Source organism: Ochotona princeps, chromosome 5 (assembly GCF_030435755.1).
Source record: "Ochotona princeps isolate mOchPri1 chromosome 5, mOchPri1.hap1, whole genome shotgun sequence".
Lineage (NCBI taxonomy): Eukaryota > Metazoa > Chordata > Mammalia > Lagomorpha > Ochotonidae > Ochotona > Ochotona princeps.
In genome coordinates this window covers 42,893,810-42,920,571 of record NC_080836.1, presented here as the reverse complement: position 1 = coordinate 42,920,571, position 26,762 = coordinate 42,893,810, and the positions used below count along the sequence as shown (strand labels likewise).

Genomic DNA, 26,762 nt, shown 5'->3' with positions numbered 1-26,762 from the left:
TTAACGTTTCTACTAACTTTGGGGACTGTGATTACAATGTCACTGAAATATTTTTGTCAAATATCTCACAGTCCACCTTGAACTGACGAAATTGGCTCTCACAACAAATCCCTCAGCATCTAGAATCAAGACATTGCAATGTGTGATTATTTTAATGAGGGAAACTAAAACCTCAGGGTCAACATGCAATCTTAGAGTCTTTATACATCCATTGGAGACTACTGTCGCTACTTTCTTTCTTAGTCATACTACTGCTTCATATGATTATTGGCTGGATGATTTAGTGCTCATTTATTGTACAATTAATTCCACAACATCCTTCCCAAGGCATTTTCCCAGTCCAGTAAACACTACATTCTCATACCTACATGATGTATGCATTGACCTGAGACACAGAATGTTCCACAATGCTCTGACCTTCATTTGATGACTTAAAATAACTGTCCTCATTTTCAGAACTGCACCATTCCAAAAGCTTTCCTTTAGCTTGTACCTCTGATATTTTTTAATCAACCAAAATAACTGTAGTTACATAGGAAAAAAAAGACTCCATTCACAGCATTCCATAGAATTATACAAAGTAAAATTAGATATTCACTTTGATATAATTGAGCACCAGGGCTTAATACTAACTCAGAATTACATCAATAATTTGGATCATGAGGTTGATGCCTATGATGTCTTTGATGAATCACGAGTTCTTGCTTAAACATAATCTCGACAGAGTCAAATTCTACATAATCTAAATAACACCAAGAAAATAAATAAGCACTCTACATAAGTAATACCAAGAAAATGTTTCCATGTTTTTAACATCCCTTAAAGTACAAACTAGGAAGAAAGAATTCAATTATAAAAACTGAAATTTCCCGGCACGATAACTCAGTGACTAAATCCTCACCTTGCAAGCCCCGGGGTTCCCAAAGGGGTGCCAGCTCATGTCCCAGCTGCTCCACTTCCCATCTAGTTCCCTGCCTGCAGCCTGAGAAAACAGCAGAGGATGGCGCAAAGCCTTGGGACCCTGCACCCGCATGCGACACCTAGAAGAAGCCCCAGGCTCCTGGATCCTGGCTTAGGATTGACTCAGATCTGGTAGTTGCAGCCACCTGGGGAGTGAATAAGTGGATGAAATATCATTCTCCCTGTCTCTCCTCTCTGTGAATCTGATCTGCCTTTCCAATAAAAATCCCTACCATGAGTGAGGACAACTTGCATATGCATTGGTCTTGATTTCATCCTTTGTCAGAATGTCCAAGATCAAGTTTCAGATTTCCAGTGCCGTAACCAGCCCCCATTCATCCTATAATATTATCTGTCTGTAATTGCTCACTCAAAGATGTGGGATTGCTCTGGACTCCTCTCTTTCAGGACCAGCTGCTTGCTGACAATCAAAACTTTTCCAGAATTTCACCATCCCTTACCACCTTTGTTGGTATCCCTCCATCCAAGTCACTGCCATGCAGTGCGTTACTACCACTGCCTCCTTACTGGCATCCTTTGTTCCACCCTCAGCACCTACAGGATTTTCTCCACACAGTACCAAGAGAACCTTTTAAATATGAAGTCCAGGGCACGATTTGGTAGCCTAGTGGCTGAAGTCCTGGCCTTGCATGCACTGGGATCCCATATGGGTACCGGTTCATATCCCAGCTGCTACACTTCCCTTCCAGCTTCCTATTTGTGGCCTAGGAAAGCAGTAGAGGACAATCCAAAGCCTTGGGACCCTGTACCCACATGAAAAACCAGGAACAGGTTCCTAGCCCCTGGCTTCAGATCAGCTCAGCTCAGCTGTTGCATCCACTTAGGGAGTGAATCAGCAGACAGATCTTTCTCTGTCTCACCTTCTCTCTGTATATCTGCCTTTCCAATAAAAAAAATAGATCTTATTATACATATTTATTTCTAAATATTTATATATAAAGTTTATTTTATTTCTATAATGTTATATATATATATATAAAGTCCAGGGTCCAGCATGGTGGCTCAACAGGCTAATCTGCCTCTTGCATAGAGACAGTAAGCAATGGAACACAGATTATTTACTTAAGACTTGGCATTTATACTGTTGAAAAGAATGTCATCATTTGCTACAGCTTTTGGGGAATATGTCAAACCATCGCCTCATATCAAGTCTAGTCAGTTTCACTGAGTCACCCAGAAGTCTGAACTGATCATTTAATTATGACTCAATTCAGTATTTTTTATTATAGATGACAGCAACAATAATCTTTAAAATGAAAATGACGGTGGCATTCTCTCCTCTGCCTACTCTAAATGAATACTGAGAGTTAATCATATTTTCAATAACAAATGTACTCTGTGTATCTCATATTATCAATTTCATATTTTAAAATGTTGCTCATCTCTATAAAATACTGTATACATTCAAACGTTACTCCATTTAGCGTTGTATATGCAACAGTATTTGTGTACCAAAAGCAACTATAATAAATTTAATTATCAAATTAATCTACTTAGACTTAAAAAATGGCAGTTCAAGAAGACACTAATCTTTTATATACACATAAATATATATAAACTACATTGCATGTGTATATATACATACGTGTGAATACACACACACACACACATATGGGGGCCAGCCTTGTAGCACTAAGTGTTAAGCTATTGCCTGTAAATGCCAGTAACCCATGGGAGTGCTGATTTGAGTCTCAGATATTGTACTTCTAAGTCAGTGTCCTGTTAATGTGTGCCTGAGAAGGCAGTAGAAGACAGCCTAAATGCTTGGGGCCCTGTCACTTATGTGGGGGATCCAGGTGAGGTTCCAGGCTCCTGGCTTCAGCTTCACTCAGCACCAGCCAAAGAGACCATTTGTGGTTAGAACCTCTAGTGGAAGTTGGTTGTCTCACTCTGTCTTTCCCCTCTCGGTAACTTCAACTTTCCAAATAAATAAACATATATATATAACTTTGAAAACTGTGAAAATGAATTATTTTGGTACAAAAAATTAAAACTCAGGTGTAATTATTTTATAACATTCACTTTCCAAGAACTGCTTTTAACTCTGTGTGTGTGCACACTTACATGTATTCTTTCATAAGCAAAAAAAGGACAAATGACTTTCACTTGGATATATTCTCCAGTGTTTCAGAATAAGAAATGTTTGTCTATAAAAGTCAAAAGTCTCACATTATCCCATAATCCCAGTTTGGTAGAAATAGCATTAAATTACCTTGTTTTTTCACAATAATAAAAGTCAAACTGGTGGGCTAAAAACAAGTTATTTCATTTGTATCCTGGAAATTGTTTTATAGCCATTCAACTTGTGTCTAGCATTTCAAATAATATGAGTAGCTAACTTATCACAAATTCTGATCAAAGGCAAGTTTCAACATGAAGCACATGCAAATTAATTCATTTAAAAGGGGACTACACCTACACAAAATTCCTAGCATATAGCATGAGATGCTAGAACTTGATAGCATCACACAATGAACATTTGATAATGAATTAGGACATCTCATAGAACACTCAAAGTGAAATAAATGGAAAGCAGAAGATGCAGCCTTGGCTCACTCTCTAAGAGCTAAACATAGAAAAATAAGGATAAAATCATTCATTTAGACATCTCCTACAAAACATATCTTAAAAAGGGGGAAATGCATATCATATTCTCTGATAAAAAAAATCAAATGTCTATAGATTACTATTCAGCTGTCTCGTCTCTATTTTCATTGTAGTATTTAGCATTATATAGCGTTGAAGCATAATTTTGCTGAACTTGGCTTTTTTTTTTCCGGGTAGTCTAGACTGGCTTAAAACTCTAACAAGACATCTGTCAACAGTTTAGGTGCAGAACAGTTTTAGGAGGGGCGTGCAGAGAAATCCTCAATACCCTAGTGAGGAGTAACCAATCTTTGTGTCCCACCTAGTATGGTATAAGTGAATCCCCGCTGACCGCTTCCTGTCTGATTCCAAGCTTTCCTTGTTGGTTCTCTATCTATTCTAAAGTTTTGATTGTTTATCTGTTTGCTTTGAGGTGTTTCTGGAGCGATCCTGATGGTCATTGCAAGAGAGGGTGGGAACCCAAAGTTGGAACCAGCCAAGGAAAAGAGAAAGCTCTCCTCCCTAGTCCCGAAGGAAGTTTACTGTTCTTCTGTTTCTGCGGACTGCTCAGGGCTCCTGGCTGTTGTTCTGACACCCTGAACCCGGTCATGTATAAATTAAATTTGAAATGTCAACAAAGGTGTCACAGGATGTGGTAAAGAACTTGCATTTTTTTGACATGTTGGTTACTCAATTCTATGTCAATTAATTCCATTACATTGTAAATTGTTGCTGATGTTAGGTTGGGGCTTTTAATTGAACAGGATGATACTTCAGACCAGAGATGGTCTCTCCAACAAACCGTTGAATTTGTCTGGACAATAAGATGCTGAACTCTATGCTTGGTATATGCTTGCAATGAAAGAATCTCAACTGATCTTGAACTGTGGTAATGCAACAAGGTGGAGGAATCCACCATGGGGGGAGGGTTTGGGGAGGGGATGGGGGAATCCCAGAGCCTATGAAACTGTGTCACATAATGCAATGTAATTTTAAAAAATTTTTTTTAATTAAAAAATAAACTTCTTAAAAAATCAAATGTGTTCCAATTATTATAGCCTGAATATAATCCAAGACATGAGAACTGACACGTATTTAAAGAAAGTTATAAATTCCTTGCATTAAAATTTATCTAGGAAAGAAAAATCTGCAGATACCATAGAAACATAAAGTTGGCTAAACACTAGCACTTAATAATTGAATTTCTTCATCAACATAATGAACAAATAATCCTAAAGATCTACTTCAATATTTATTTTGATGAGAAATTCACTACTTTTAAGGCTGTTTCATTTTGAACTAAATTATTTCTTTATGTCTCTGTACTTCCTAGATTTAGCTTTGCCTTCATTTACACAGAGAATGAACCTCATTCCAAATAAACTGTTTGACACAGCCATCATACGTCTCCTGAATATTCTCTTCTGCAGGCTAACGTGTGCTGATTCCTTCACCTATTCCTGAGTGACATGTTGTAAGTGCCTCTCCTTTTTTCTCACTTGATTGTAATCCTCTGAAATGCAGCTTTGCATAAATAATCGGAACTGAATAGAACACATGAAAATCTGACATTCAGTGCTCTAGTCGATGGAGTATTTTAAGATCTTGTAGTCAGGCTTATTATTGAGTCAGATAACATACACCTGATGCAACCGTAAAGCCCCCTGTTCCTAAAGCAAGGGATACCAGCATTGCTGATACAGCACAATGCACTTTGATAATACTTTTTAGGAACTCCTTTCAGAGCAGATTTATAAATATGTAAGACAATTAGATTGATTAGATTGATTGCAGTGCCTGTTCCACTATTATTTTTAAACAAGAATTATTTTATTCTGCTTAGCTACTTTATTTTACATATTTTGTTCTTGGGAATTTCTGGTCCTTTTGAAAACTAAATTCCACCCTCAAAGCATGAAAATCTGCTACTCCCATCAAAACAGTATGCTATAAACCCTGAAGACAAGTCCAAAAGAATAGTAAATATAGTTTGACTGATGACAGTTATTATTTGAACACACACATAGACACATACTTCAAAAGTGCATGGGAATGGATTTAACAGGTAAATTTGGGGGAAAACATTTTTCTTAGCAATTAAGAGCTGCTTCTTTCATCTGGGTCCCATATTTGAGTGCCTGGGTTTGAGACCTGCCTGCCCTCTTGATTTCATCTTCCATTAAAGTACACCCTAGGAAGCAGCAGTCATGCCTCCAATTGCTGAGTTTCTTCTCCCCAGCTTCAGCCTGGACCAATCACACAATGTTGTGAATATTTGAGTACTGAACCAGGAAATGGTGGAGCCCATTCTGTTTCTCACCCTCTCTGTCTCAAAAAATACTTCTTGAAAGAGCAATTTTATGTTTGTCCAAAAACAATTTTAAAGGCAATCATAACCTTTCAAATTATCACAGCGCACATTTTTATTAACTTTATATTTATATATAAATTCCATTTCTCCTCAACTTGTAAATTTTTTTTGGAAATAGTCAATTCCTAAATATATTTTCTCAAGGTAATGGGCACAACTCATTATAATGGATACACCTTAATGTGTTTTTTAAAACCCACAACACTAGCCCATAGTTACACATACTGCATATGTGGCTGAAACGTTAAGTAGGAAGGCCTCAATGGCATTTCTATTTTGTCAGAGTTTCTTGAGGACACGGACATTGGTTTTCATGTTTGTTTCATCACCTTCTAGAACAGAATCTGGAGCTCAGATTCTGTTTTTGTTTACTAAAGTAATACTGTAGAATTAGACAATTTAGCCATATTCCTCTACTCCTTCTTTTTCAGCAGCATGAAGAAATGGAAAGGGAGATTGGTCCTAATAACCAGATGTTGCCTCAAGATAAGGTGCTTAAAGTTCTCAGATCTATTATATTCCCAAACATAATAGGAAATAAAGTGCACATCTTCTGCATTTGTCCAAAAAGTATCAATTACAGTCATCAGTATTATTTTTTAGGACTTTTTCCAGCTACAACAGTTCAAAAACTAAACTTTTTTCATCTAAAAAAAATGTTTGTTTTTCATATGTTCAAGCCAAAAATAATTTTGCAGACCAACCCAATAGTGTCAAAGAAATCAGGCCTATTTATAGAATATAACTTTTAAGCAATGAATTCTGCTATTTCATGGTTCACTGCATTTTAAAAATCATTAGCATGATTAGAAATACATTTACATAAATTACATTGTTTCTTTTGAGCTATTGTTAACTAGAATACACATTTCAATAGATTGCTGGGAGAATTATACCATGTTCAAGTAAATATACAGCAAATCATTAAGGACTGATCCCATGTTAAATGTTTTATACTCTTTATTATTAGTTATCTGAGAAATACTAGCTCATAAATTATTCATAATTCTAGCCAGATCTGTTACATCAGGTGTCAGATTAATGTAGGACGTAGAAAGCACTGAGTTTTACATGAGGTATTCATTAAACTTAGTGAACTCATTAAAGTATGTTAATTAGGTAATAGACAAAGGAGCTTGGTATTTGGTAAAGATTGGGCACTGTTAATACCTTGCTTTGTGCTAATACCTTGGCTGTAGTTTTTTTCTCTTTAATGAGCACAAGGAAAAGCTGATTATTCCAAATGCAGAAAAAAATATCACATGTGATATGTGTTGGAAAAATTGCTCCAGGTGACAAAGGAGACACAGACCAAAGGAACTGGCACTCTAACAAACAGAAGATCATTTCAAAGCTTCTAAAATTTTCTTTGGTACAATATTCTATCATGATAAACATTATGAAAAATATTTCATTGTTACCGATTACTGTTTGACCAATAACAGATTTTTGTCTCGAATTCAACTGTTCTATTTCACCTGTGTATGATACCCATCATTGTTTTATGAATTTGGCTTTTACCACTACAATTTTAAACAGAGAGTATGCATGTTCTTCTGCAGGGAAGGAAAAAACATAAATAACTTCATTTTAATAAAATATTTAGTATTAAATGACTGATTTTGAAGGAGTGTACTATGAGTTACCCAAAGAAAAAGCAAACATATGGAAGCTCCTGATATACCAGTGTACTGAGAAGATGGTCTCTGAGCTCTAGAGAATTCCTCGTGATTCCTCAGAGAGGACCACCCACATCACATAAGTCAAACTTCATAATTCAGTGCTAAATGTAAAAGTTTGCTCACATAGAATACTTAATTCTTATGAACAAGAGTTTATTCTTCATGAATTTGTATATATCGTCCTTCTGCAGAGGCCATGCTAATCTTCTCTGTATCATCCCAATTTTAGTATTCCTGCTGCCAAAGCAAGCACAAGAGTTTATTTTTGAAAATATTTTTCAGTTTGTCAACTACCTTAAGAGTTAGCCTTCTTCTAAGGAATTAAGTTTAAACTATTTGTTACTATAGACTGGGTTCATAACTGAAATCCCCAGAGACCAACATAAATGGTAAAACCGGTGTGTCCATTTTTTATGGGATTTCATCCATTTTGCTTTGTTCCCATTTTATGTTCTTTTCTATAAAGAAAATAATAATAATTGCTGCTTCACACTGAGCTTAACTATAGAAAAATTATGCACCAAGCTTAGAAGGTAAGTATCACATTTAGCTAACAACGCAGAGCACCACAACTGGCTCCACTTCAATTATGACCGTACAAGTCATTAGACAAATCTTCTACTTTTGCCATGATCATAATACAGTCTCTCAGACATATGGTCCTGAAAACATGGGAAAATATGTTCACATTCTTAGGACTTATCAAAGCAGCATTTATCAAAAGCTGCTACTATTTTTGGTATGGATTCATGTTTCACAGTTATGATTCCAGTTACATGCCTGTAATCTGCTTACAGAGATATTCCTCAATTTTTGAGATAATATTCATAGTGGATGTCATTATAAGATTTTCCTAGGAATATATTTCAAACTTTAATTATAGCTTATTTATTAAAGTGAAATTAAAATCAAAATATTATAGGGAATTTGGGGTATTAATTCTGCTTCTTAGATTCTTCCTCAAAAACTCATGCAAAAATATGTTCATTAAAAAATTACAAGCATATATAAATGAAGATTCTGAAATGCAAGTCAATTAAAGGATTTAAGTTTGCCCAAATAAATGATTATGGTACTATACAATTCCCTAAAACTACATCATTTGACAACCTAAAATTTTTGAAAGACCATCAGAAGAAAAAAAAAATCACTAAATGTTAACAATGTCAATATTTCAAAATCCTAATGTTCCAAGCACAGAACTTCTTGTTTCCTCCTTTTAAATTATTTATTTATTTGAAATCAGAGTGACAAAAAGAGAGAAGGAGACATACAGATCTTCCATCCACTGGCTCCCTCCCCAAATGCCTGCAACAACCAAAACCAGGCACTCCATTCAGCTCTCCTAAGTAGGCTCCAGAGACCCAAGTACTGAATCATCATCCACTATTTCCCAAGATACATCAGCAGAAATCTGTATGGAAAGCACAGAGTAGACAAGACTCAACCCAGTCTCTCCACATGAAAGCAGGGTCACAAGAAGCAACTTAATCCACTGCACCTCAGTACACACCACACGTCAATTTTTTCAGAGAAAAATATTTCACAACTTGTTTTCAAATATGAATGACACATCTAAGTGACCTAATTTTGTCTTGTAATGGATACAATAGCATCCTGAAATCCCTCGTCACTCCTACATAATTTCTAACTATAGATTTTTTAAAAAATGATTTCATACTGGTTAATTTCTTAGATATCAAAGGTCTGATTTTACCATGCATCGATAGTCCACAATTTTCATGGATTAAACACAAATGATATTCTAGTCGTTCACAAGCCCAACAGATAGATAGTAATTCACAACACTGCACTATTCTGCTCATTGCTTCATACTAACTTTCATAACACAATAATAAATATATCAGAAGTCCTCGTCTACTTTATTTAAAAAGCAGGATTACATACAAGAGGGCCCGGCACAGTGGCCTAGCGGCTAAAATCCTTGCCTTGAATGCCCCGGGATCCCATATGGGCGCTGGTTCCAGTCCCGGCAGCTCCACTTCCCATTCAGCTCCCTGCTTGTGGCCTGGGAAAGCAGTCGAGGACAGCCCAAAGCCTTGGGACTGTGCACCCATGTGGGAGACCTGGAAGAAGTTCCTGGTTCCCGGCTTCGGATTGGCACAGCACCGGCCATTGCGCTCACTTGGGGAGTGAATCATTGGACAGAATATCTCTCCTCCTTTCTGTATGTCTGACTTTGTAATAAAAATAAATAAATCTTTTTTAAAAATACATAAAAGAAAGAAAAAAGAGAGATGGAAAGAAAGGAGGGAGGAAGGGAGGGAAGATGAGAGGGGGAAAAAGGAGGAAGGAAAGGGACAAGCACAGTAACCTAGTGGCTAAAGTCCTCCCCTTGCATGTGCTGGGATCCCAAATGGGTGCTGGTTCTAATCCCAGTGGCCCCACTTCAAATCCAGCTCCCTGCTTGTGGCCTGGGAAAGCAGCTGAGAATAGCCCAAAACCTTGGGACCCTGCACCCATGTGGGAAACCCAGAAACTTCTGTCTCCTGGCATCTGATCAGCCCAGCTCTGGCCATTGCATCACTTAGGGAATGAACCATCAGAGAGAGATATCTCTGTAAGATATGACTTTCCAATAAAAATAAATAAATCTTTAAGGAAAAAAAAGCAGGGAAGAGAAAGGAAGAACATTAAAATTCTGGAATTCCTGGCTTCTAGTTTTTTTTTTTCCTATGTCCAGTAGATCACAGCTGCTGTTAAAATATTTCCTAATATAGGGATGTATTTTGTGTTGGATGGAGTTGATAGATGATGATATTATGCATTATGTTTTCCTGTGAATAAACTTTACACTTTGACCAAAAAATTTTCCTAAATGAAATTCAACATTTTACTAATGTAATGAAATGAATCTGAGAAATACTCCTCAAGATTGCATTCATTTGCCAGAAATTTTTCTCTGGTAGAAAACTAATTTCATAACACATATTAGCAAAAAAAATAGTATATACTTATGAACTATGGAGTCTCCACAATTTTACACAAATATCAATGGTTTGGCAAACCAGCTGTTGCTTTAAAAAGATGATGTAGTACAAAAATAATTTGACAAGATTACACTGTTTGATTACATGTTGATCTCTGGAAATAAACGGAAACAAAACTAATTAATATAAATTAAGTTTCTATCACTACTCCAGTTGTATAACACCTACTTTTAGAATGCACATTCTTCATTTATTATCTTTTTTCTTTTAATAATGAGTTAATTCTAAATTTAAATATATTAAAGATATACATTACATAGATAAAAATGCTTGCAATCAGATTACATAACTACATCAAAGGAGTGAAGGCAATACCAGGACTTACACTTGGGTCTATTCAAATGCTTTTCATAAGTACCTAGATGAAACAAAATCTTAAATTTCTACACTCTTTAAATAATTTCCTAGTATGTTGAGATTTATTTACCTATTCGAAAGACAGAGTGGCAGTGAGAGAGGGAAGGAGAAAGTGAGAGAAAGGGCCCTGCAAGATAGCCTACTGGCTAAAGTCCTTGCCTTGAACACACCAGGATCCCATATGGGCGCCAGTTCTAATTCTGGTGGCCCCACTTCGCATCCAGCTCCCTGCTTGTGGCCTGGGAAAGCAGTTGAGGACGGCCCAAAGCCTTGTGACCCTGCACCCACATGGGAGACCTGGAAGAAGCTCCTGGCTCCTGGCTTCAGATTGGCTCAGCCCCAGGGATTGTGGCCACTTGGGGAGTAAACCATTAGACAAAAGATCTTCCTCTCCGTTCTCTTCCTTTCTGTATATCTGACTTTCCAATAAAACGAAAATAAATTTTGAAAGAGAGAAAGAAAGAAAGAAAGAAAGAAAGAAAGAAAGAAAGAAAGAGAAAAGAAAAAAGAAAAGAAAAGAAAAGAAAAAAGAAAAGAGAAGAAAAGAAAAGAAAGGAAAAAAGAAAAGAAAAGAAAAGAAAAGAAAAGAAAAGAAAAGAAAAGAAAAGAAAAGAAAAAAGAAAAGAAAAGAAAAGAAAAGAAGAGGGAGAAAGAGATGAAAAAGATCTTCTATCTGCTGATTTACTCTCCAAACGTTTGAAGTTCCCATCACTAGGTCAGGAACAAGGAACTCAGAACGGAAGTCCTTGTACCATCATTCACTGTCTCTCAGGTACATTATGGGGGAAGCTGCATTGGAAGCATGGAGTAGCCAACCAGGACTTGAACTGGGCACCCCTAAGAGGGATGTGATCTTCCCAGTGCCCACTCAACTATGAGTACCACAGCACCCATTCCTTTTGTAAGTATTTTCAGACCCTCTAAGATAACAGTACAGTTAATATTGTTCTTTATACTTCACAGATGTAAAATCTACAATTCAGAGTTGATACATCACTCTATCTTGTTTATTTTATTATCTTATACAATTCCGTATGCTTTACGATTTCCCTTCCATCCTCAAGGAATCCCCCACCTACCCACTTATTTTCCCCCATATTAAATTAACAGTGTAGTCCTTCATAAACAGTCACAAGTCCATCATTCATTCTGCTATTTAAGTGTATCCTGATATTACAGGTATGGACAATGGCAGACAGCCCAGTATTCTATTGCCAAGATATATTTAACTGTTTCTTTGATTTGGAAATAGAGATGTATACTGCATTGTATCTTCACATCTGGATATGATATAGTCTCTATTACACAGTGACTATATATTTCATTAAATGAAAATCCATAACACAAGATCAACAACAGGAAAAATGGAAAATTTATAACATGAAGTTATTAAATAACATGCTACTATTACTGAATGAAGATTAAATCACTGGGGCAGGTGCCACTTGACAGGCCTATATCCCACATCAGAATTCTTGGTTTAGGGTCCTTGTTCCAGTTCCAATTCCAGCTTCCTAATGATGAACAACCCGTGTGGTATTAAATGATGGTTTAAGTACATGGGTCCTTGTCACCCTTTTGGAAGACTCAGGTTGAATTTCAAATTTCTGACTTCAGCCTGTTATGGCGCTGAATGTTATTGGCATTTGAGAAATGAACAAGCATATTAAAAAAAAAACTCTCCCTGTTTCTCCCTGTGAAATTTTCTCAAATAACAACAAATATTTTTACATCCTTATTTATTTTAAAGGCAGAATTACAAAGTTACAAAAAATTAACAGAAAGCTAAATTTGAAGCGAAGCAGCTAGGATTTGAATCCATGCTTATATGGGATGCCATATGGCAGCTTAACTCACTGTGTCACAATGCTAAACCCTAGCTTTGTTCTGATACCTAATCTCCTGCCTTTTCCATAAATTATTCTGTATAATACTTCATATAGAAGCCAAGAATAAAATTTTTAAAGGAAAAATGAAAGAAAACACACATGTAACTCAGATTCTTAACGGTCCTATAGCAGTGATAAAATTCCATTTTCCACATTTGCTCACAGCAAAGGTTGTCCCTTACTTTTTCATTACTCAAACAGGGTAAATTAAAACTCACTTTTACGTTTCTACATGGAGAATCTCTCAACACATTCCTTGGCCTTGGTTATTCTGTATTATTCTCTGGTCTCTACCTAACCCCCCCCCCAAAAAAAAAACAGGTCCAGTTGTCCTGATTTCTCTATTATGTATTTCACATGCTTTTATTAATTATTTCTCAATCTATAGTTCTCATTAAATATTTCTCTTTCCTATTTCTCACATATTTTCTCCTGATACTTAATTTAATCCTCTTAATTCACTATCTCCTTTTTGCCAACAGATATTCATATTATTCTGATCTGGTTCCTGGTTCAAAAAGCCCTCAGAACTCTAGGAGTCACAGCATTTGTAATATGAAATTGTTTTAAACTTAGTATGTTTTGTAAATTTAAAAAAGAAAAGGGCAGATGTTTGATCAATACAGGGTAAATTGGGTTTGGAATATTTGCTTGCTACCTTGGGAAAAAATTCCTTCATACTTAAATATCCGCCAACTAAGCTTTCTGAGTATCACTTGCTGATCTGTTCTTGGTGTGTTCTGTTGGGTTTCTTCCTCATTGACTTGCATTACAAGTACATAATTACAGAAGGTGACCAAGGTGACTTGAGGGATATTGAAACACCCTTTTGCCCCAAATACCTCTGCCTTACTTGCTTCTGTTCTATGTGATCAACAGTAAAATCACTCTTTCTAGTGAAGTCGAGTTTTCTAACCATGTAAACTCCTGGAGAAACCTAAATATACTGTCGTATCTGACCCAGGAGAAGGAGCACAATATATGGTATAAAATTATGGAGTTACATTTACAGATACCCTATACGAAAAAATCAAAAAATAAGGGGTAGGTGTATCACACAACATCAGGGCTCAAGTACTGGCTATATTCCAGATTCCATCTTCCTGCGAATGCACACCCTGGATGACAGCTATATGGAAGACCTTGACTGAATTCCAGGGTCCTAGCTCCAGCCTAGTCAAGCCCTGGCTTTGGCAGGCACTTGGGAATGAATCAGTATAGAAAATTTTCTCTGATTTCTCCACCCACCCCCACACTCTCATTTATGAAAAGATAAAAAAGAAAATTTTTAATTAAAGCTAGTAAATAGAATCTCCCAGATACCAAATTAAGATATATTTTCTTCACTTCTCTCTCTTGTTCTTATACCAACAAAAATTATACAGCATAATAAAAATAAAACCATTCTTAAACACAAAACAAAAAATAAAACCACTCAAACACAAAACAAAAAACCATTCTTAAACACAAAATAAAATGCATGTTTTACAGAAGTTTATTCTGACTGCATTTTAGTTACAATGTCCATGGATGATGGCTGTCAAGTGAAACATGAAAAGTCAAATTTAACTCATTATGTAAGAACTACCATTTTAAATCCCTTTATTACACATAATCTACTATGTATAATGTTTTGACAATGTTTCATCTTGCAAAAGTTTCACAGAAAATAAGTTTTCCAAAACTATCTTGAGTTTTATTTCTTATAGAACAGCATTACTGTCTATATACTATATACTAATAGTTTCTTTTTAAAGTATCAGAAATATAGACACATACAAAACTTTTAATTTACATGTAGTAATTCTCTGTTAGATATTTTAAATAAGATATTTCAATTTAAACTAGTAAAAATTAATCATTGGAACTTACTTTTTGTCTACATAGAACAAAATTGTAATTCTATGCCAATGTTATTCTTTAAAAAAATTAAGATACAAAACTGGATATAAACAGATACAAAAACAGATTCAAAAAGTTCATGGAACATGCATTTCAAAAATTTTGTACCAAAATAAACACATATTTTAATTTAATTTTTTCACAGACTATTTTGAGTGCTTTTTTTTAAAGCTATAGTGATATGTCATTCTTTTTTTTTCTTTTTTTATTAATTCATTAATTACATTGTATTATGTGACACAGTTTCATAGGTACGTGGATTCTCCCCACCCCTCCCCAAACCTTCCCACCATGGTGGATTCCTCCACCTTGTTGCATAACCATAGTTCAAGTTCAGTTGAGAATCCCCCATTGCAAGCAAATACCAAACATAGAGTCCAGCATCTTATTGTCCAGTCAAGTTCATCGATTTCTTAGGTATACCCTCTCTGGTCTGAAAACAGAGCCAGCAGAGTATCATCCCAGTCAATCAAAAGCTCGAACATACCATCAGCGAAAATTTCCATCACCATGGAATTAATTGACAGAGTTATGAGTAACCAATATGAGTGCTTTTATATATTTAACTTCAGTGTAAACAGATATCATACAAGGATTCACATTTCTGGTAATGGTGGACTAAGTAATTCAGACTAACCCTATCACTGATAACTTGAAACACACACATGTGAACTTACAAGGCATGAATGAACTATAAATATCTTTCTGAAATCAGAGAGGACGTAACAATATGGCAAGGGCTTATTACAGAAAACTTAAAAGATGAATTCAGTAGTTGGTGTCACTGGCAGCTCTGAGTTCTCTGATCTCTTTGAGAGGCTAGCCAACACTTCTGACATCCACAAAGGGTAGATAATAAACTTTGAAGGACTTTTGGTAATAATTTACTTACTATTGCCTCACATATAAACTGTAGGAAACCCAGCTTTTACATGGACTTCAATCATGTTTGGAGTTAAGTGAGTGGCATAGGAATCTCATACATTGAAACCAGATTAAGACAGTCCATAGTCTCTATTTCCCAAAATTCTAGGCCATAACAAAAGAGAAAGTCACCTCAAGAGGTTTATAACATATTTTAAGCCCTAAATTATTTCTGTGAGTAACTTTACAAATCCATGGTCAAACTGAGTGAAACAAAAAGCTATCGTAAATATTTGACTATAAAAAAAAAACCAGTTACCCCCCAAAATTCTTAGTGATAGAATGCTAAAACAAAAACCTTATGCTAACTATTATGGAAATAAAAACCAAACAATATTTTAAGCAAGTAAATAAAAACTATAGAAAGTAACACTGGAAATTTATGAAACATTTGGTTAGAAATATACAGAATTAAAAATCAGTCATAACACCTCAAAGAATGGTAAATCAAGATAAAATATGAAGAAAAAGGATAAAGAAACAATCTATACAAAATACAATGTAAGCATACAAGATAATGATGTGGTAAGATGATTAATTTACACTGAATTGGAATTCCAATGGACATGAATTTTTTTAAACTCATTTTTGGAAGGATAATTGGCTACAATCACCCAAAATTCTAATGAAAAGCACCAAGTCACAGTCAAAAGAGCCCTACATATATCAATTAACTGATGGCTGAATAAATAAAATGTGACACATACACAAAATGGAATACCACTCGGCCATAAAAATTAATGAAATCCTATTTCTTCCATAAAATGGATACAACTGGAAACCAATATGCTTAGTAAAATAAGTCAGTCACAGTGACAAACATCTTTGTTTTCACTGATTTGTGGGACTTAATACAGAATATTAAAAAATGAACAGGAATGGACCAGATATCTTGTCATTTGACTGTTGTTGTTAGCCCTTGTTAATACTCACGGGGAATGAGGTCTTTCTACTTTTTACTTGTTGAATATTATGGCTAATACTGCATTCAGCCTGTGACCACAGAGTAGATGAAAATTATGCTTTTGCAGATAATAAAGAAAAAAGGAAAGGATGGGTATTGAGAGAAGGAGGAAGAAAGGGAGATGCTGTTATCTTTCTAGAAATAAAACAACGAAATAAAAGAAACCTACTCACTTTATATAATAAAAAAAATAGAAAGAAAAAACTAAATATGCCTGTACTATTGGGCATTTTCTCAGAAATATAAAACTTTCGTTTATGTACACAAAAAAATCAAGGACTGAGAACATTACATACTTTAGGGATGCCAAATAACCTGTGCGCGTAAGTTGAGAATGACCATCTCCAAAATTAATATATGCTAACATTTTAAAAGCTACCATTGTTTCAAGACAAAAAAATGCAGAATGATTTATCATAATGAGAAAAAGGCCAGTTACCAAAAAAAGATTTATTTATATTCAAAAAAGCAAATCTCACAGAGAGAAAGACACACAAAGAAATCTTATCTGCTGCTGTTCCTCCCAAATGGCTGCAAGAGTCAGAGCTGTGCCAACCCTAAATCAGGAGCTAGGAGCTTCTTCTTTCAGGCATCCCATGTGGTTTCAGGGGACCAAAAACTCAGGCCATTCTCCTTTGCTTTCCCAAACACACCAAATTGGAGCTGGATCAGACATAAAGCAGCCACAACTCAAACTGGAGCTCATGGGTGATGCCCAGCCTGGGAACAGGAAGCTTTATCACCATGTTACCCATTAAAAGCCATGTTTTTAACAAGTGAAACTCTTTTCTTTTGCAAGGGGTGTGTGTGTGTGTGTGTGTGTGTGTGTGTGTGTGTGTGTGTGTGTGTATGAAGGACATAATGACAGAGAAAGGCTAGGAGAGAGAAACAAATATCTTCATCAGTTGCCTCACTACCCACATCACCCAGCAGCCACCAAAAGTAGGCTTAGCCCAGACCACAGGAGCCAGGAACAACTCCAGCTTGGTTTTCCAAATAGGTGGCAGACAACCAACTGCATGGGTCATATATCCTATTGCCATCTTATGTGCGTTAGCAGGAAGCTAGATCAGAAGTGGAGCAACCGGGCCCGGCGGCGTGGCCTAGCGGCTAAAGTCCTCGCCTTGAAAGCCCCGGGATCCCATATGGGCGCCGGTTCTAATCCCGGCAGCGCCACTTCCCATCCAGCTCCCTGCTTGTGGCCTGGGAAAGCAGTTGAGGACAGCCCAATGCATTGGGACCCTGCACCCACGTGGGAGACCCGGAAGAGGTTCCAGGTTCCCAGCTTCGGATCGGCGCGCATCGGCCAGTTGCAGCTCACTTGGGGAGTGAATCATCGGATGGAAGATCTTCCTCTCTGTCTCTCCTCCTCTGTATATCTGACTGTAATAAAATGAATAAATCTTTAAAAAAAAAAAAGAAGTGGAGCAACCAGGACTTGAACAAGCACTCTGCTTTGGGATGCAAACATTACAAGCAGTGACTTAATCCTATGTACCAGAACACTGACCCCAAAAGTAAAATCATTTGTTACTTCTTATTATTGCCATAGCGTTTACGTTGGTCCCATACTGATTATAACTTTCAATTTTGACTTTTAAGCACTTCAGTTTTACATAAAAATATAACTTGTTCCCTATGCAGGTAATTTCCAAATGATAGAGCTTTAACAAATACATTTATAATAAAGTCCTACAGTCATAATATTTGTAATAAAACTAGTATTACAGGTTTAATATCATATATCTGAAGTCCTCGGAAGCAGCAGCATTTTAGATTTGGGATTTTTCTTCATGTGTTGGAATATTTGGGGATGGGACTTCTGCCTAAAAACAGTATTTACTTATATTCACAAGCAGCATATGCATATAGCCTGAAGGTAATTTTACACAATATTTTTAGTGTACCTGTATTTTGACTGTAACTACCTAACAGGAGGCCAAGTGTAGATTTTTTACTTGTATTGTCACATGGGCATTGAAACCTTTTCAGATTTTAAGTACTTTGGATTCAGATTTTGAGTTAGGGATGCTCAATATGTATTATAATTTCTTGACAAAACATTTACACAGCCAATTATGAAATGTGCTCAATTGAAAAAAAATAACTGAAGAAAATTTTGCTTTTGTCATAAATATTCATAGTAATGTAAGTGGTTTAAATATGAGGAGTAACTTAAAATAACTTCACCAAACAAATGGGCTTAACTCAAAAATATCTGTATCAATAAATGATGAAACATAAAATACAAACTTCATGCAAAATAGCCCTTTCAATACTGTTTTTAATACATCTTGGGAGGTTGATATTTTTGTTTTTATTTTCACTCTGTCAAAAAAAAGTTTTTGTTTTTCTTTGTAATTTCTTCACTAACTCATAGGTCACACAGTAACATTGTCAGATTTAGGAAGGTCGTTGATTTTCTTTTTCATTTCTTCAGTGACACATTGGCCATTGAGTAGCATGTTATTTCATGTTGTAGTAAATTTTCTATTTATCTCTCTGTAGATTTTGTTTTATGGCTTTTCATTTAAGGTGTTGTAGAGTAACTGTAGTAGAGACTAACACATACAGATGTGAAGATACAATGTAGTGTGTATCTCTACTTCAAAATCGAAGATAGACTCCCAATGAAACTGTTGAATGTATCTTGACAACAGAATGTTCAACTCTCTGCCAATATCCATGCCTAAAATGTCAGGATACACTTAAAATGTAGAATGATGGACTGATGACTGATTGTGAAAGACTATACTATTGTAATAATATGAGGAAAGGGGAATCCTGGAATCCATAGAACAGAATTAAGGAATTTAAGAAAAGAAATTATCTCTGTCTTTGAGTTTCAGCATTTTAAATGCAATGTGCCCAGGTAGGGATTTGGGGTAGTGCTTGATAATTAATCCTACCTGTTCTTAGACATTCCTGGGCCTATAACTGCTGTCTGGTGGTACTTTTTTGAAAGCTCTTGGCAACTTTTCAAAATATTTCTTCTGCATAAATCTCGAGTTTATTCTTTTATTGTTTGTGCTGCTTATATCACAAAGAAAAGCTTTTTCTGACTTTCCACAGTCCACATGGAATAGAGATTTTTTCCCCTCCTTTTATTAAAATGAGAAAGGTCAGGAACAACAAAGAATACTTGCTTCCTTTAGATTATCATGGGTCCATTTACAAATAAAAAGCCTCATCCATTCATTGATTTGCTATTTGTAACAATGTTGACAATACAATGGCAGAATTGTAGAGACACTGAAATAACAGACTTGCAGAGAACACGTGGTCTATAACCCTTAAAATACAGACAGTTTTTCTTTTTGAGCCAAACATACACTGATCCCTACTCTTGGACCCTCATCAAATTGAAACTTACGAAGCTGTTAGCTCTTTGAAATAATTATGAAATATGAAATACACTTATTATAATCAGTCAAAGGGTAATTCCAAAATTCCTACTCAAAAAATTGTAAAGAAAGTAAAATTGTCATAATTCTAAAAACATTTTATTTTGCACATTTATCTGGAATAATAGGAAAAGAAAGAACTAATAACAAGTCAGAAAATAATTTAAAGTTTCTCTTTGGGAGAATCAAGATGGCAGAATAGGGTCAGGACACGTTTAAACAGAGAAACACTAGCCAGTGTGAAGCAAAGAGGGCACATTTCAGGAAATAGGAGAGGACAAAACAACAGCAGAGGGGCACCTGGAGACTGACAGACACAGGAAAGCAGCGGACACAACAGTGTGGTGTTGCAGTAACAAGAGCCCAGCAGCATGCAATGAGCAGTGATCTGAACTGCACCAGCAGCCAGAACACCACCAGCAACAAGGTGGGAAGGGACGTTCACTTGGAGCTCAGGAAGTGAGCCCAGACAAAGAACTGCCCCTCATGTTGATCAATTTTGATTTGACCAGGAGCAGAGACAGAGCAGCAGATCCCAGATGGGCAGTGTGGGAACAGGGTGTATTTCACAGCCCAATTCACCCCCAAAAGCCAAATCAGTCACCTTTTGTGTGGGGAGGCAAAGGCTATGGGACAGGTCTATGCATGCATTGAGCTGGGAGCAAACCCATTTCTGGGTCAGTGAACTGCAACAACATGGCATCCTACAGTTGCTACCCAAGATAGTTCCAAGTAGCCCTAAGACCTCCTGGCCAGCAGATCAAGAACTCTAGTAGTGGCACATCAGGTGCCATTTTATACAGTGTGGCAAAGGCTTTAAGACTGCAGGGAAAACAGTGAGCTGCACATGTGCTGAGCTGGGAGCGAACTCAATGAGATCAGTGCATTGCACTGGCCCCACAAGGAAAATAATAATGACTTTGGCATGGTATGGGTCAAAATAGGTCTGTGTGGCCCTCAGACCTAATGGATAACATGTTCCAGGAAGATCAGTACCACCAACAACCTAGCTATATAGGACACCTGGTGTCTCCCTAATCCTGGGACCTGCTCCAACCAGAAATGTACAGACAAGGTGCAGCCTCAGCACAGGAACCAGGATAAGGGGCGGGCCTGGTGGGGGTTATTGTGGGTCACTCCGACTAGGCTGCAGCTCCCACTGGTTTATGAGAGGGCCGAGTGTGTGCTGGGCAGAATCAGGCTGGATTGCAACACCCATTGGTTCCAGTGGAAAACAGGGCTGGAAACAGAACCAACCCAGCAATTGCAACCACCAGGTGATTGGGGTGATGGACTGTGCGGGACCCTGTACTTGCAAGTACACATAAATTTAAAAAAATGAAAAAAATAAAATTTCAAATCATTACAAAAAAACAAAAAGACACAAAAACACATGGAAAACATCACATATTCATAAATAGAGATTCAATTTGATCCTACCCCAGTGCATTTTTTAACAGAAATACTTTTAGAACAAACAACTCTACAGTTCTTAGGCAATCACAAACAGCTTTAAATAACCAAATCAATCTGAAGAAAAAATAACAAAGTTAGGGGATCACAATTCCTATTTCAAAATGTATTACATAGCTATGGTAAATTTACATATAGATCCATAAAATAAAATAGGGAGCCCAGAAATAAACCACACATGTAGTCTGCTGATAGTCAACAAGTGTGCCACATGGAGAAAGAATGGTGTTTGAAAAATTAACTATCCACATGCTAATCAATGTCACTGAATACCCCCTCTTAATGCCACAAACCCACACACACACACACACACACACACACACACACACACACACAATCTATTCAAAGTGAATTTAAGATGCAAACTCAAGACCTGAAATTTAAAAGGCCCTAGGATAAAATAGGGAGAATAATTTTCATAATACTGGGTTGGCAGTGACTTACAAGATCTGATACCAAACACGACATTGAAAGAAAAATTGGACAAATCTGTCTACATCAAACTAAAACTCTTCTGTATGGCAAATGAAGCTATCAATAGGGTGAAAGGCCAATCAACGCAATGAGAGAAAACACTTGCAAACCCTGCATGAGAAAAGAAACTGCTTTCCGAATTAGGAACTCCTACATGTCAACAGAAAAGATAATAACCTAGTTTTAGAATGGATTAAAAATATAAAGAGACACTTCTCTAAAGTAGAGATAAAGTCAAATTATATGAAAGGGTGTTCCATGTTACAATCATCAGGAAAATAAATATAAATTACACCACAATGTGTTATCACTTTACAACTACTACAATAGCTATTATCAAACAGACAAGTGTTAGTGAAGGTATAGGAAAACTAAAACTGTTAATGGGAATGCAAAATATTTAATTATGGATAAAGTCATCAATATTCCTCAAAATGCTCAAAGTAGAAAATGTAGGAATTCCATTTCTAGAAATATTCCCACTGGAAACAAAGTCAGTATCTTTTAAATATATGTGTTTTCACTGCAGCCTATTCACAATGGCCGCAATGTGGAATGAGTTTCAATATCCATGGATGCACAGGTAAGTAAAATAAAGTTATCATACACATCTACGATGAAGAATGTATTTGACCTTAAAAGAACATGATTGGGTAGGGGTGGGGGGAATCCCAGTACATATAAAACTGTGTCACATAATGCAATGTAATCAATAATAAAAAAAAAAAAGAACATGAAAATTTTGCAATTCTCAACAACATGAATGAACCTTGAGATAATTATACCAAGTAAAATAAACCAGTCTTGGAAAGACAAATATTGTACAATTACACTTATATGAGAGATCTAAAATAGCCAAATTCATAGAAATAGGAAGTTGAATGGCAAGGGCTTGGGGGTGGGACACATTGAAGAAATGAGAAAACATAAAACCTCAATTATGCAAAATGAAAAAATTTTAGAGACATGCTATAAAGACAATCCCTGTCATTAACAGGACTATGGTTTATTTAAAAATTCATTAAAAGGGTAGATTCTTAGCAAAATAAAGTATTTTTTCACCTGGGAAAGTGAAAAATCCTATATCACTTAAACTCCAACATATTTTCAAAGGAAAAGTTCAAAATTGTAAGAATAAGAATAGTAACTGTATTTGTATATATTATTGTTTCTAATTTTTAAATGCATGATATATATGGTTTCTCTTTCATTCAACATGATCCCTCAAAACAACAATTTTCTTGAAAAATTATTAGAAGAATCCTACAGCACCAGCCTCCCACATGGGTGCCAGTTTGGGTCCCAGTTTGGGTTCCAATCCAACTCCCTGCTAATGCATCTGAGATAGCAGCAGAAGATAGTTTCAGGTGCTTGGGTTCCTGCACCCACGGATGGTAGTGGTGATGACTTAAGAAATTTGGTTCCAATCATCCCTGTGGGAGACTCAAATTTAATTCCCAGCTCTTGACTTGAGCGTGCTATCTTTGATCTGAGTCAGCACTGAATATTGACTGTTTTGAGTTAGCCAGTGGATCATGAGTGAGAGATTTCTTTCTTTCTCAATCTCTCTCTCTTTTGTCTCTCTCTCTCAAATAAATAAAGTTTAAAATAGCAAAGGGCAGCCACTATATGTCTTCAATAAACATTTGAGTGGATAGGTGAATATCTGCTTTGAAACGTGCAAGTGAGAACTCAGCTGAGAAACAGAGAGCTCTGCTATTTCCCAGAGTCCAAAATAAATAAATAAATCCTAAAAACTAAAAATTGGCCAAATTCAAATTAAGACATCTGAGTTTCAGTTTTGGTTTTGGCACTATCTTATTGCATTAATGTCAAATATCTTATTCCAACTGACCCTGGATTTGTTTCTCATTTTTTCTGGAAAAGAATGCTGTCTGACTACCTTCTTGTTCCATGAGGCTACAAGAAGACAGAGGCATAAATGTTATCACAGGTAAGAAAGTATTACTCTTCTACACATAAAAGAAATTCTGAACAGTTTCAGGGCTTCATAGCATTGATGAAGTATATAGCTTCTGGTAGTAAAGAAGCAATGCATGAGACTGGACCCACCTATAACAAATCATCTGATCTAAGTGATACCTGGATGACAAAAAGATGCTTCAAAACCTATAAAATCAAGAAGAAATTACTTATCTTTAGATATTAAGAAAGTTTACAGTGAAGAGAAAGATAATTTATATAAATGACATCTTTTTAATTATTTTACTTTAGCTCAATGTAAGTTGTTGAATAAGAGCAAATGATAGATAACTCTATAACTATACAGTGTTTCCACCTGTTTTCCAAATTAACTTCTATGCTAATAGCTGGTTTTGAAACTAACATCAAATATTGGCAAATATCTATGTTACCTCATAATATGAATTAATTTGTATTAAATTTTCTAAAATATTGATCAAATGCAACATCAAAAGTTATTTTTACCATTATAGTTGTGTAATAAGATTTATACACTGATATGGACAGCTCATCTTGTCTAACAATTAATATTTCAAATTCTTTGGGTTGTAATTTCCTGTAATTTGGACATGAAAATAAATATGTTCCTTGACAATTAGTCTGTCAGGTTGAAACATCTGAATTTAACTTTTTATTGTTTCAAGAATTATAACATTATCAAACATGAAAGGCATCTAAATTGATATTAACTATGTGGTTAAAATAACACGGGAGGAATTATCTAGCTTCAAAGTTAAATCAAAATAATTTGATTTCTCCAAATAACAGAGCAACTGCAACAGATTTTGTTAACAATTTTCAGTTAAAATCTACTCCCAAATAAAAGGAGAACTCCCAATGAAATTGTTAAATATACCTTGACGATAGGGTACTAGACTATCTACCATTGTCTATACCTACAATGCCACGGTACACTACATAACAGAATTTTAAAGTTTTGACTGTTGTTCAAGGACTACACTATTGTAATAATAGGAAGAAAAACAGTGTGTGTTGAGGGACCAGTGCTGCGGGCAGAATACAGAAGAGGGGAAATTTCTGTGCCTATGGAACTCTATCATGAAAAACAAATTCTCCATCTGTAGGCAGCAGCCTAGGTTGTCTTGTACTTAGATAAGTATTACACAGGTAGGAGAAAAGCAGTCAATAGCTGCCAAGCATTCTGGGCTGGTTAATGCCAAATTTGTGTTAACTGTACCAGTGTGCCAGCACAGTCACCTATTTTGTTTTATATTTTATTTTATTTTATTTGATAGATATGTGGGGGAGTGGCATTTAGTGCCAAAGGTCCCCAGCCCAGCTCGGGCCGACCAGTGTGAGCACTATTGGATCCAAGCAACCCATGTGCTCCCGTCCTCAGGGACTGTGGATTGACCAGGGAGAGGCAAGGGGATGTGTGGGAGAGAACTGCTGAGGGAGTATGCTGCAGGTGAAGAACAACTTCTGAGGGACATCCATCAACAAGGCCACTGTACTTCTTGACCATAGAATGCATGCATCAGAACTGGGCCTCCTCAGTGACTCAGATGGAGCAGTAGATAGCATACCCAAACACACCTCGAGGATATGGCACTTCATTGGAACCTACGGAGGACATCTGGTACCATAACAGAGGATGGAGGGCAGAACAAATTAGTCATCCACTTCAGCTAGGTATTGACAGCAAATACCTGGGTGATTGGAGATTCTAAGGTGGACTGTGTTGGGCAATGGACCTTGGAAATGTTTCCTCATTCTTGGAATGGCAAGGCCTTTCAGAACCATCAAAACCACCTAAGTAGATCCCTCAGGGCATGCTCCACATCAAGGATCCTGGATTGATATGAAACTGCCATTCCCCACCTCCACCCCCCCCCCCCAGGTATCAAAGTGGCTGGGAGGCTGGGTGAGGCTTCTTCTTTTATCCACCCTCACCTTCCACCAGATACAGGAAGAAGAAAAAGAAAATTTGGAAACACTGATCTCACCCACTTTCTCTTAATCCTTGACTCTTCCCACCCTAACCAACTATGTAAACATCATCAAAAATAAAGTGAAATAGTATTTTTTTTACATTTAAAAATATTTTATTTTGTTTTATGATATAGTTCCATAGGCTCTGGGGTAGCCTGTACCCTTCCCCAAGGTCCTCCCCTGCCATGGACTTCCCCTCTAGTTTTACAATGGATGTCCTTCATGAACAGTCACAAGTCCATTATGCTGTTATTGAAGTGTTTCCCAACAATGTGGGCATGAACATTGTCAGAGAGTCCATCATCTTACTGCTAGGACGTATTCAATTCTTTCACTGGGAGTCCATCTCTGGTCTGTATACACAGAGACATACAGCACTTTGTCTCTCCATATAAACATATTCGTCCCTGCTACACTTCCATTGTATATTCCCTAAAATATAGAACCGGTGAACACAGTCCACAACAGGGTGAAAATGATAAATTTTCATCAACATGAAGTTAACAGACATGCTATAAAAATAAAAATGTATCACAATAGTGGTGAAAACAGGAATCTAAAGCCTTCTTATAGGATTAGATACTAGTGCATAACCCCTGTGGCACTGGAGGAGTTACAATTAAAAACTAGTCCTTCATTACTCATGATATGTAGCAAAGCAGTGTTGAAATGGACATTTACAATCTCAAGTGTTTAAAAGCAGTCCATCTCTTATGGATGATCAATTAATGAATCACAAGAACTTATTAGGAGAAATACAAAGAACTAGGAAAGGTGAAAAGATAAGATTTACAACAAAAACAATTGG

General features: G+C 36.3%; 1 protein-coding gene and 1 non-coding gene across 3 annotated transcripts in view; both read right to left on the bottom strand.

Annotated features, from left to right (window-relative positions):
* SLC4A10 (solute carrier family 4 member 10) overlaps positions 1 to 26,762 on the bottom strand; it is a 369,353-nt gene that overhangs the window by 193,996 nt on the left and 148,595 nt on the right. The gene's annotated exons all lie outside the window — the stretch shown is intronic.
* Positions 7,765 to 7,869, bottom strand: LOC118757920 (U6 spliceosomal RNA). Its single transcript, XR_004995429.2, has one exon. It is a non-coding gene; the product is annotated as a U6 spliceosomal RNA (small nuclear RNA).